We start from the raw sequence: 13112 nt of genomic DNA, 5'->3' as shown, positions 1-13112 counted from the left end.
GCCGTGTGATGTTGAATCTCAGATGGACTTGAACACAAAGCCAATATATCATCGTAACTTTGAGCCTGGAAACTACTATAGAATAAATATTTTTCCTCTAGAGAGGCACATGTGAATTGTGGCTGGTAATTATGAATTATCAAGGGCTGAGGACTGAAACATCTGGTTATTCAAAATGCCAGCCAAACTGAAGTGGAGTTGGAGTTGAGAGAAAGTGCCTGGAAATATGCACTAAATTCTGCTGGAACATTCCTTTTGTAGTATCTGCTTCAAAAGAAATATTTCAAAGAGTACGTGGGTACCACAAACTCTATGAAATGATGATTCAGGGCGCGGTGCATCACTGGTAACTGTGGCAAACATCAAATATGCACATATGATCAAATCGATATCAAGTGCAACGTCAGTCCCTCTTTTAAGAACTGGTTCGACTGAACGTCGAGTGGGACGGTTCACATCTTCAAACGGAGTCTCTAGTGGTCTACAAATTGCTCCAAACCACTGACCTCAGCTCCCTGCAAAGTGTACAAAAAGAGTTTTTGCTTCATCAAAATTATGAAACATTTGAAAGATCTCAGCGAGTTCACTGAAACCACAGCCTCTGTTCTGTTGTTTCTGCATGTCGGTACTTTCATTAATAAAGATGTGAATATATTCCAGCTCAATTATTAGCAAGATAGATTTATGTGCATGACTGAGCTCTGCAATGAATCCATTCCAATTCTGATGCGTACAATAAACAGAATTTGTAATAGAGATTTAGGGATCCACTGACAGGAAAATTGAGCCTGTAAAAAGCAAATTTCAGGTTGTAGGTATTGTATTTCGCTTCAGCAATGTCCTGCCTGGATAGGTTACTAAAATATGCTAAAGATAGCTTTTAGGCTGGCTGTAATGATACTGTTTGCAATTAAGATATACGTATTTACTTAAATGACAATGCAGTGCGTCTCTGAAGGTATTTGTAGGTTAAAAAACAAAACTTTCTAACAATAGAAATTTGGCTACTAGACGGCTTTATTGAAATTATTGAGTATTTAAAATACTATAAGTAACTTTTCGCATGTATTAATCGTTTTAATTGCCAATGCTTGAATGGATTATTAAAACTGACACCCTCACTGACTTTCTCAGTAGCCTATAACAGCCCGTGGACTGATGTCTACGTAAAGGATTCAAGCCACATTTTCCAGGATGCGATAAACTTGAAGAAATCCCTCTTTAGCAAACAGCCCTCTGAGGTAAACTTCTTCCAACAGCGTGCTGCACCTCTCGACAGCTCTGCTACGATGCTAACAGTGTGCAACAGTAGCTAACTTGAGCTAAAAATGGAGTCTCTAATGTCAACAAACAACTGGCACCCACCACAACACGGAGACTGTGCGGTCGAATATCGATGCTACTGTAAGGCAGCTACCTGTTTTAGCCAGTAGGAGGCACTGTTTTGCTGTCTGTGTTACAGAAAATGTGGCAGTTCACACTGTTAATAAAATAAATAAAAATCACAATGCAGAGTCCATGGAAGGTATAGAGGGAGTCTGGCGACAGGCATGCAGAGGCAGTGGGTTACACTATCATGCTGTTTAGTATGCCAGAAAAAGATTTAGTATGTCCCAATACATAGTATGTCAAATTCAGTGTGCCAAACATACCAGGATGTTCTACTACATCTGGTCCCATTAAGCAGTGTGCAAGCCAGCACACTTTTCTGGCTATTCTGACCCACAGTCCTTTGCACAGTTGAAGATTCGTCACATCAGCTGAGCTGCAAACAGATGAGATGTTGACAGCTGATTGACATATGTCAGAAATCTTTATAATGGATGATGGTGCATTCAAGTGACTAATGACCAGTCGAATAGTAATGATACGAATAATAATTGTTTAAGAGAACATCAAAATGATGAAGCTGCCGTCTGCTCTCCTCCAGTCGAAGTAGTCAGCAGATCCAAGCAGCGTAGCTAGGTTACAGCTAGCTGGGCGGCCAACGAGCTAACCCAAACATATGCCAGATTACCCAGTTAGCTTTAAAGCTACGCTGTATGGTTGCTTTGAAACACCAGTTGATAAAGTAATTTGGAAAAGACAAGCAAGGTAGTATCATGGAGCCAGTGGTCCAAATGAAATACAAGAACATAGGTTACAGTTAGGGCTAACAGTGTAATTAATATTCCAGTAGCCTATTCTGTCAACAGGGTGCCAGTCAGATATGGTCAGTCTCATGTTAGTCACTGTTGTTATTGATGCCACAGAGGATGCTGACTGTAGTTCACTTAACGGCCTCAGAGACAGGTTTAACTACTAACAGGGATCCTCTGAAAAGTACATACAGAACCATTTGCTTTGAAATATGTCTGAACCCTGAATAAAGGTTGTTGGTTTCATTACATGCCATTAATTGATGAGCCCTATTTAAGGCTCCAACCAATTTTTTTTATTTTTTATTTCGTAGCCTTCTAAATTTTATCAGACAGGAATGGCTTAAAGCTGTCATGACTGTAGTATTAAAATCCGCAAATCATCTCTATGGCCTCTCAGGAAATGCTCAGTTAATCATTCAGTGTCATTTGGCAGGAGCTGGTTTGTTTGGAATTAATAAACAGAGAGCCCTGCAAAATTATCTGTGAGACAAGATGTAATTGGGAATGGCATTTTCACTCAGAGAGGGAGGCATGTTCAGAATTCGTGCTCGCAAGAAAAATTGCATTATGCATCTCCCCCTTTCCATTTGGATAGTTTTTAATAGGCTTCTTTCTCAGATATTTCTGCTGATTAGGGGAGGAAAAAAAGCCAAATTTATAGTTTTAATCAAGGGGCAATCCAATTTTTGGCTGCATTTACCGTTTACAGTCCACATAATTACAATGACTTTAATTGCCAAGTGTAATAAATACACAAGAATGCTAAGTGCTAAAACAAATAACCTTACTTTTAATCGGTGTCACAAAAGGTCAATAGAAAAATTTAAAAAATGGAAAAGAAATCACTCTTTCTTGGTGAAGTACATGCATACATGAAAATGAAGACTAATGTTTGAGCATGGAAGTATACTACTGACCTTTGGGAACAAATTAAATTCCAGGATGTAGTGGTAATGGGGAACATTACATATGTGAAGGGGTGAAGGCCCTGAGCAAAAGACTGAATGAGTGCTGGAAGCAGAAAACTATTGGCTCAAATTCAGAATCCAGTTCAAGGTTCGTATGATCACGTATGTTCTGCGTGGTCAGGCACTCGTCTTACATTAAAGCTGTGTATTGTTTAAAAACTTACCAGTACTAAAGAAGACCGTTCTCTTGAGGTTGTGTCTCCTAAACTCTCGCCTTTGAGCTTAAAGGTCCAGTGCGTAGGATTTAGAGGTGTCTTACAGCAGAAATGGCATTTTATATTCATAACTATTTTTTCAATAGTATGTAATCACATGAAAATAAATTTTGTTACCTTAGAATGAGTCATTTATATCTACATAGGGAGCAGCTCTTCTTTCACAGAGTCCGCCATATTGTTCTGTAGTAGCCAAGAACAGACAAACCAAACACTGGCTCTAGATAGGACCATTCATGTTGTAGCGTCAGCCACTGTAGTTCTCTTAGATGCTTGGCAAATGGGAGAGGTTTCAGTTCTTCAATTCAATCCTGCAACCTCACCGCGAGATACTTCTAAATACCACAAACTGGACCTTTGAGACATGGATGGTGAACTGACTTTTATTTCATGATTTCTATGCTTTGTATCTGTTATTTTCTTTAATTGTGAATCACTTTGTGAAGTGCTGGAGGGTGCTACATGAATAAACGTACTTAACTTACTCACAACATCAAATGTGGACATCAGATCACAGAGAAATGTCATGGAGGCAACTCCAAAGCAACGACACATTGTTAAATGGAGAGAGATTACAATCTCTCCCCCATATGCAACCACTTGTTATCATGTAACCAAAGCTCCATATATATGTAGGCCACATGATGTCACTTGTGCCTATTGCCCTCGATGAATGTAGACTGTAAAATGAGGTTAAAAGCGCTAAAAGCTATGGTCCCTTAGTTTAGATTTAAAGTTTTTTATTTGCCATTCTGGTAAAGTAAAATGTATGTTTGAAGCAGAAACACAAGAATGCAGCCATGTGATTCTACTCATAACACCAATACAGTTACTTCAAGTAATTTAATCCACATTTAAAATGTCCAAAGAATAGGACAGGGATGATCAAAATGAATAATCATATAATCTGGAAATTCTTTATTTGTTTTTGCTCTTTGACAGGTCAGAGGTCAGATTCAGAACAGGACCTCTGTTCTGGCCACGTCTTGTTTAAATCGTGACTCAACAACCCCTGGAAATCTTGCCTTTGCTGACCTCCAGTGTTTTACTTCTCACCTTGCTGCGTCGACAGACAGGCGGGCTCCAGGAGCTGATGAGCACATTTGTGATCTGCCACACCTATCAGTGATCCTGGGTGTGGTCAGAGGTGAAACAGACTTGAAACTTTGAACCAGACAGGGCAGCAAACTCCTTATGGACACATAGCAGGGTTGCTCTGTGTGTTTGAACCTTGATCCTGAACATACTGAGACTCACTGAGCTAGCTTCATGTCCGTTACCACAAGTGTCATCGTTTACATCTAATTAAATGCACCATTATCAAATTAGTCTAACAGTAGGCTCTGCGCTGTATGGGGCAAATAGTGATTACAATAATGATGTAAACTGACAATTAACTTTTCCTCCTGACAGCAGTGTTTGGATGAGCTCAGAGAGCTTGATTTAATGCAGTTACTTCAATACCTGATGTTGCACCAGTTCTCCCAGTGACAAGTGCAGCCTGGTGAGAGCTGCTGGGGAGGAAATGAGTGGGTTTTGTCCAATTCCTTCCAGAAGACAGCGTCACTGATGAAGAAGGGAACACTGTCACCTAGTGGTGTAATATGTTAATACTGAAGTGGAGCTTTTCCTTGCAGCCATTTTGTTCTGAATGAATTCATCACTATCATGTCAAAAGCCACCAACTTGGCTTTTGTGTCGAGCTGTTGACAGAGCTGCAGGGTGCATCTGCTGTTTTAGCCTTTCGACAGTTTGCTCCTTTGACTGCCTCTGCGTGGTGTGTGTGTGTGTGTGTAGTGTTTCTGTGATGTTGTTTTGTTGCAGTGACTGCCTTCACATTAAAAGGAACTGGTGGAAAGCGTTTCCTGTTTTCCAGGTCATTCCACGGTAGACTCAGTACATGACTTCACAGGCTGCACCCGCCCTGCTCAGCTGACCTCTCCATCTCCCAGTGGGCCTCCGCGTCTGAAAGGTGCCGTGTGTGAGTTGAGTGCTGGGATGTGGTTTCATGTGGTGAACTGGAAACTGTGGACCGTGAGCAGGCAGCCTCAAAGTCCATCCTAACAAGCAATTTTTAAGTTTTTGAGTAGCGTGAGTAGCATGATCAGACATTTACACAGATGAAATAGTGCTGCTCAGGATGTTTCCAGCTGAGAGAGCCAAACAAGAGGGACTTTATTCTGATTGTGCATGTGTGCAGGATGGAGTGGTGGAGTGGAGACTCAGTAGTTGTTTTTTCCCTTACCCAGTGTGTGCTACTATTCATAACTCAGTGAAAATACTGATGGAACAATAATAAAAAATCCTCCTGGCCAGATGACACAATGATCATATTACATATGATGTGCAAGTTAAACACCCAGTAGATTATGGAGGAGGAGCTGGGGTGTGGGGGTCTTTGAGAAAATGGACTGTACTTTGAAGAAGAGGGATTTGTTAAGGATGGAAATATTTTGAAAGATAACAGTATAAGTCAATTTTATGACGTTCAGAAGCAGAAGGATGTCACAGGATTGCCAGAATAAATGTTAGCATTGTGCGCTTCTGCAAAAACCACAGATATTTGCACATTACTATGTAGTGAATACGCTGAAACTTTATATGTCTTTATGTTTCAGCAATGTTGTGATTAATGTGTGGTGAGGTTTAGGCATAAAACTGACTTGGTTGTGGTTAGGAAAAGATCCTCTTTAGGCTTTGGTGGTACAATCAAGGCGAATCTCAAAACAGGTGTTTTTCATGGCACTATCCTGGCATGAAATGCAGCAATGTTTTGGTAAAAAACAGACTGTAAAACTAATAGACAAAGCTACTGTGATGTCACCGACTAGTTTTGTGGTCTGACCATGTTGAAGTTTAGCATTTCAGGCCGTTGCTGTCTTGTCTTTTTGGAGCCTAGGTGACCATTTTTGGGCGAGAGGACCTATGAAGGAGCAAGGGGTGGATCTGACTGAGAAGGTGAGGACACTATCTGCAGACAGCCTGTCAATCAAAGCATCCCTTAATTATGTGCATCTTTAAGCCTGAATAAAATGTATACAGGTGAGTTATATAAAAATTCACCCCCCGTAAAGTTGTCATGAAGGGGAAAATTAGCCATAGAGACCAAAATTGTTTTTGTACCTGGCTGTAAACATGTTTATTTCTACCTTACACTTGGGCATTTTAAGGTGGGGGTCTATGGGGATTGTCTGGCCTCTGGAGTAACAGTTTTTCAGGCAGTATTCTTGGTAGAAACACAGCGATGGGCTGTTACAAAACACCACCTATCCTCTGCTACTGCCAGGGTCAACATTTGTCTAACCTTTAATCAATGGATTGCCAACAGTATTGGCAGCATTTGATAATGGCAATATGAATGTGTTCATCTTGTCCTTAGAGTAATAAAGTATGATTAAGAGGTGCAGGAAATGAAGCAGAGAGAAAAGGCAGAAGTTACAGTATATTTCCTGAATAATACACAGTCTCACCACATTATATATTCTATAGAATATTCACATTTAGAGAGTTGCTTTTTAAAGTAGCATTATTAGCAGTCATCACTTCCTGCCAAGCTGGTAGAGACAGACATTGAAATGTGACCCTGGTGCGGCAAGTACTTTTGAAATCCCAGTTGCATAGCAACGCATCTCCATCTGCAGTTAAGCTTCTCTCCGCCAAAGAAACAACTGTCATTTTTGCTTTACAGGCAGTTTTATACAATGAAACTTTCCCGGAGAAAAACATAAACACAATTCTGTTTGAAGAGTATGAGCCTATTTTCCTCTTTAAAATATTGTGCCATTTTCACACATCTTTATACCGTACCTTAAATAAAGGCCCTGCAACTTAAAAAAAAGCCTCCAAAAAAGTCCCAAATGAGAGGTGATTAGTTTCTGCAGAAAATACCTTGCTACAAGTCAGAAATATGAAATTAAGATATATTAAATCACATAGTTGACTTAACATTCCTTATTATGTCAAACTCATTAATTATGCATGGCAGGTCAACAGCCAGCTCATTGCTTTATGCTCCACTTGCAGCAGTTGAATAGGCTTCTGCTTCTCGTTTAATGAATGAAATCTTATTTCACTTTAGACCTCGTAAAGTATTTATCAAGGCCACCTAGACATCTTACATACACACACACAAACAGCACTTGAATACAAATACACATATGAATTATGTGCATGTTTGAGAGAAGTGTAGTATGTTTCCACAGATCGATGCACAGAAAGACACATTAGCATAAATGTTGTATAATCCATAAAGAGGGTAACAGCTGCGCCCCCCAAATTTCATTTAACAATTAGAGGGCCATTAGGGGAATGGGAAGAGTTTTAAGTCTCAAGGCAGTTTGCTTTATCCATTAGGAGTCTCATAATGGTTCAATGAAATTTTATGGATTGGAAGGGCTTTATCTTAATTTAAAGTACACCTGTTTGTGTATATATGCTCCTCTGTAACACAGAGTCCAGGTCTGACAGTGACTTAAGCAGTCTTTGGCTATTGATCGACAGCCGTGTCAAAGTGTTACTGTTGTCAGAATGTGCTGTTCAGCAGCGACTGTCTTTCTGAATTCAGCTTTTAACAGAAGTCGGAGAGTTATTTGTTACAAGAAAATCCCGAAGCAAGGCACTGAGCTCCCATCAGGTATATCAACTTTATGTTTTCTGGACACAAAAATCTTTTCCTTTTGGCAGATCATTTTCAAACTGTAAGAGCTCAGTGGCCAGCAGGAGCAGAGTTGCTGCACTGGGCGCGCTGAGTGATTGCCAGATGTGATTTTGTGTGAGTACCTCAATCTCTTATGTAAGCACACGCTCAATTGAGAGGCTGATTAAAATGAAATTGGTACTTACATGTACAAAAGGTCGTTTATTTGCGTGAAAATTAAAGACACTAACCGGGGCCCTTTTTTCAAGTAAAACCATAACTGAAACAAGACAACAGTGGCACCTCCGGGGTGAGGTCATGGCCACCCTGTTACAATATCTGCACCCCCCAAGTGGCAGCCATCATCATCAGAACTGTATGGAGGGTGATTTTTTACATAACTCACCCATTTACATTTCATTAAGGCTTGAAGTTACAGCCGCTTTGAGTGACAGGCTGTCTGCCAAAAGTGTCCTTGGCTTCTCAAATATACAGTCCCTTCTGGCTCCCAAAGAACAAGATGGAGACGCCCGAAATGCCGAACTCCAGGCTTCAAAACGTGAGTCCACAAACTAATGGGCGACGTCACAGTAGCTACATCCATTATTTTAGATGTGGCCCCTCTACACTGGCACTACTTGGCGAAAATAATTGGAGCCGACATTATTGTCTTTAAAAAGATGTGGCGCGCTCGTTTTTTAAGCTAGCTCAAGGTGGTATTTTGTTGTAACCGGCTCACCCATTTTCCTCCTTTATGGGCGGTGGCCTTGTGGGTAACCTGTGAATGTGTGACTAGTGCTTCAGTGTGTATATGGAGGGAAGCAGCTCAGTGAAGACGGCATGTGGCAGCACAATTAGGTATCTAGATGAGCTCAGAGCTACTCTTTAACCTCATGTTTTGTGGTGAAGACTGCAATAAAGCCACTGCTGTGAACAACACCCAAATGCCTCGCCATCCTTCATTCTGTGAAGTGGTCCAGACTGTTAGAAGCTAGTTACCAGCTCATAACGAGCCAAGCTAATTTAATGTTAATAAGCCAGCGTGTTCCCAACTATGGTTCAGAGCCGGTAAGCGTGAAACTAGACAACCTAAAGCAGCCATTGGTCCCAACCATATCAGCATAGCATTTTGGGAAGGGGTCTAAATAACGCTCTGAATTTAGGCTACATTTTGACGAGGGAACATATGGTAGGGCAGTTTTCAAAGGGGTACCTTGAACTCTCACCTCAAGAAAAAATGAAAATGGGTTTCAATGGTACCCACATGTCTACCCTAAACTTGGCCTGACCGTTAAAATTAGCTTGACCCATACATTTCTGTAAGAGATATGAAATTCTGTGCTGAAATGACATGCAAACTGTGGTGAAAATATGTTGTCAATGGACATTTAAAGTCTTCTGAGACATACAAACCAGCTGCTGAATCTGAGAGAGTTTTTATGAAAAGATTTCCCTCAACACTGCGCCCCTAAATTGGCTGGATATAATAGCTATTTCCAACGAGTGAGATGAATCCAGTATTATTTCAGCAGTGACTTTATGCAGCAGTCAAAGAGGGCTGAAATAATTCAGTCACATAAAACAACAGCCTGTTGGCAGCTGTACATGATCACTGATGTGCATTTAGGTTTGTGTGTTTTATATTCATATCATCATGGAAACTCATAGTTGAATGAGTTGTTGCAGAGGAATATGAAGTCATGACTCCACGTGTACAATGCTGCACTCAGCAGTTGGCACACATGCACAGACACACAAAATAAACACACACTTCTATACACACCTCTGTTTGTACATGCACCAGGTAAAGTTGTCCAAATCCACATTCTGAGGATCCACTTTGGCTTCCTCCTGTGTGTCACACCTGAGAGCACGGTGCATTTATCTTGACACACCTTGACACTTTTCCCCCCAGTGCTCATCAGTTTGCCGGCCACGCCTGGGTGATCATCTAGATCGTGGAGTACTGTACTTCTGTAGCTGCACTTTTTTAAAAATATTTTCGCTGACAAACTGCAAGGCTCTGTGTTGCTCGCTCCATTGAGTCTGTGGTTGAGTTTAGTCTCAGAGGTTTCACTGAGCGTAAATCCCTTTAAAGATGTTTAAGAGTGGACAGTATGCCTTTTCTTGTACTTAGTCAAAAAGTGGACTGTCGCTGTCTTCATCTTGCAGCAAAATAAAATGAACAAGGGGTTTTTGTGGTGAGTGTTGGTGTGGGGGAACATCAGCAACTGACAGTGTCACAGTTCAATCTTGGGTGCAGTTTAAACTGCAAGGCAATCTCAGTGCAAAGGCAGTGTGAGGGATATACAAAAAAGGGAGGGTTGATAATATAAAAGTAAAAATTTGCTCTTATGCACTGTTTATGCTCAGAAAATGTGTGAAATTTGACTTTATAGGTGTGGATGAGGTCAAATGAATTGATTTCAATAAGGTGATTGAAATAAGTTAGAAGCAACACATTATCTGTCTGTCCTTGGCTGCTGATACAACTTTAATAGAAACCAGCATGAGGTCCAGTATCGCAAAATTAGTGCATAAGATGTTTATCTAGATAGTTACATAATTTATACAGTTGTTGCGTCTTTACATTTTCTCAGCCAGGGGCATAACGGGGGGTTGGCTCCAGCCTCAAATGTTTCTTTAGAGGCCTAAATCTATGCTATTCCCTAAAGTAATCTAATATTATTGAATAAATGTTCTTGCGTTAGCCTAGTATTCAATTCAGAGTATTAAAGACCACATTTAGTTGGCATTATTGGGGATCCTTGATTTGCAATTCGAGCAGCCCAGATTATTATGGTATGGTTTATAATATCCCCAGGGGAGCATGTCCACAAATTCCCCTAAATCTGGGATGAAACGTTACATGAGTATGTACAGGAAATACATGTTTTACTAGATTTGTCTTCCAACATTTTGGATATTGTGGTCATTTTCAAAAAGAACTTCCCGTTATGAAAATAATCAAAGTACAATTCACAGCAGAGCCTTGGTGTTAAAGGGTTATATACTCAGTTAAGTAGTGATTGAATTGAATGCAAGACAGTGCTTTAATACAGTCTGACTGTTTGCACAGTATTTGAATCCCTTAAATCTGCACTGTTAACTTGCACACACAATCCCGATGAGATGCTTTCATTTTTTTTTTACATTTAAATTGTCGTGTGAGGTCTTTTTGCCAACATAAGTCTGAGTTTTTATGAACATGGTATGGTCCTTGCCCTTCAAGTTTTAATATGTCTTTAATATGTCTCTCTGTAGTGGGACCAGAACTCTGCAGATACACAGGGGAACATTTTTACTTTTATCCTGGATACTGTGTGTCCTGAGGCAGGAGAGAAAGCACTGCAAGAGGGCACAATCCGATTTTTTTTTTTTTTTCAACTTGGATTGAATTACATTACACTTCCTTGGGTGAGACCCAGCTTCAAGTGCGCCACTTCCCTTGGAGCCAATGTGAGAGAGCAGCTTCAGATGTTAATACGCATTATTGCTGAGTGCTGCCTTTTTTGAAGGAGGGCATGGCTGTACACTTGGCTGGAGAACATGGAGTCTATCTATTTTTATCTGGGTCCACAGAAGGGCTTCTGGATGGTGAAACTGCAGAGCAAACAAGTTGTTGCAATTACGAAAGCAAGCCATGCAGAAAATCTTTTGACAATAATGCAAATTATAATTCCTTTGAATTTTTTGGCAGCCAGATGGGACACCTTAAATGAACATGGAGGAGGTATGGAAGGTATTACGACGAGGCCATAAGGCACACATCTGGCAGGTAAATTCAACCTGGGATGAGGGTATAATGGATGGAGTTAGGGAGACAGGGCAAGGACATTTCCTGGAACTTGAACGCACCATGTAGTGTGAAATAAAGGTCAAACTTTGGTGCAGTGGTTACGTACTTCCTCTTTATATTTTCTTTATACTTTAACATTATGTGCTGTGACAGTGTTTGTGCATCAATGACACTACACGAAGTATTTGTAATTCAGACTTAATACTTAAAAATGCAGAAAAAGTCAACGATATGAACGCCTATTGACATTTCTGTATATATTATGTATACCTTCATTCATTAATGTTTATGTCACAATGTCACATATCTATCTATCTATCTACAAAATATTAAATGACAGGTTATCTCAGTCATGTCTTTTGTGTGGGCTGCAGGCCCAACAATGGTACACCACCGCCCTCAAGTGGACAGTCGATAAAACTACTCCCACCCTGAGATGTACCACAGATTATTGGCACACCAAAGTGTCTAAAAAACAAACAGTGTAAGACTTTGACACAAGACTTACATTTTAAGATTAAAGTTTGTAGCCTAAGCTTTACAATAAGGCTGCAACCTGAAAAATCAGAATGAGTCAGGGTGCTGCATCTTTAAAGGATATCACAGCTTGAGTAAGTGAGTACTCAAACAGATTTTTAGAAGAGAAGAGAAGAGTTGAGACCAGGCATCCAGGAATAAATTTTAGGCTACATGCTTTTTAGATTGCAGGGGAAACTGTAGGATTAAGGAAATAAATGAATTACTAAATTATCTAGAGATTAGGGAAAGTCTTCTCATGTGTCAGTGGGTGTCCAACTAAATCATCAATTTCAGTGTAGTATATTTTGATCTCCTTTGCTTCATCATGCCATGTTTTATCAAAATTTTACATGACTGATGAAATATGAGTGAGTGAATGATTGAGGGGAAGGAGCAACACATCTGTAGGTATAATTTCAAAATACTACTTTTGGTTTATAAAGTACATGGTTGAGAGCCCAAATACATTTCTGCCCTTCTGCTACATTATGGATCATTCACACCCCTCAGGTCCTCTGGTACTGTTCTGCTGTGTGTCCCCAGAGTTAGGAATAAACACAGGGAAGCAGGATTTAGTTTTTATGCACCAAATATCAGGAACAAGCTCCCAGAAAACTGCAGGTCCAGTGCAACTTCTTTTAAATCAAGGCTGGAGACTTTTCTCCTTGCTCCTGCCTTTTATTAAATCATATATTTATTCATTTCTTACACAGCACTGTAACTTTTATTTTTGGATTGTATACTTGTCCTAGTATTTTTGTAGCTTGTTTTTATTTTCAGTTCTCTAACTCTTTAGTTAAGTTTTTAATTGCATTTTAAAAAAACTGCAATGTG

Source organism: Epinephelus moara, chromosome 4 (genome assembly GCF_006386435.1).
Source record: "Epinephelus moara isolate mb chromosome 4, YSFRI_EMoa_1.0, whole genome shotgun sequence".
NCBI classification, from domain to species: domain Eukaryota; kingdom Metazoa; phylum Chordata; class Actinopteri; order Perciformes; family Serranidae; genus Epinephelus; species Epinephelus moara.
This window is presented reverse-complemented; position numbering follows the sequence as displayed.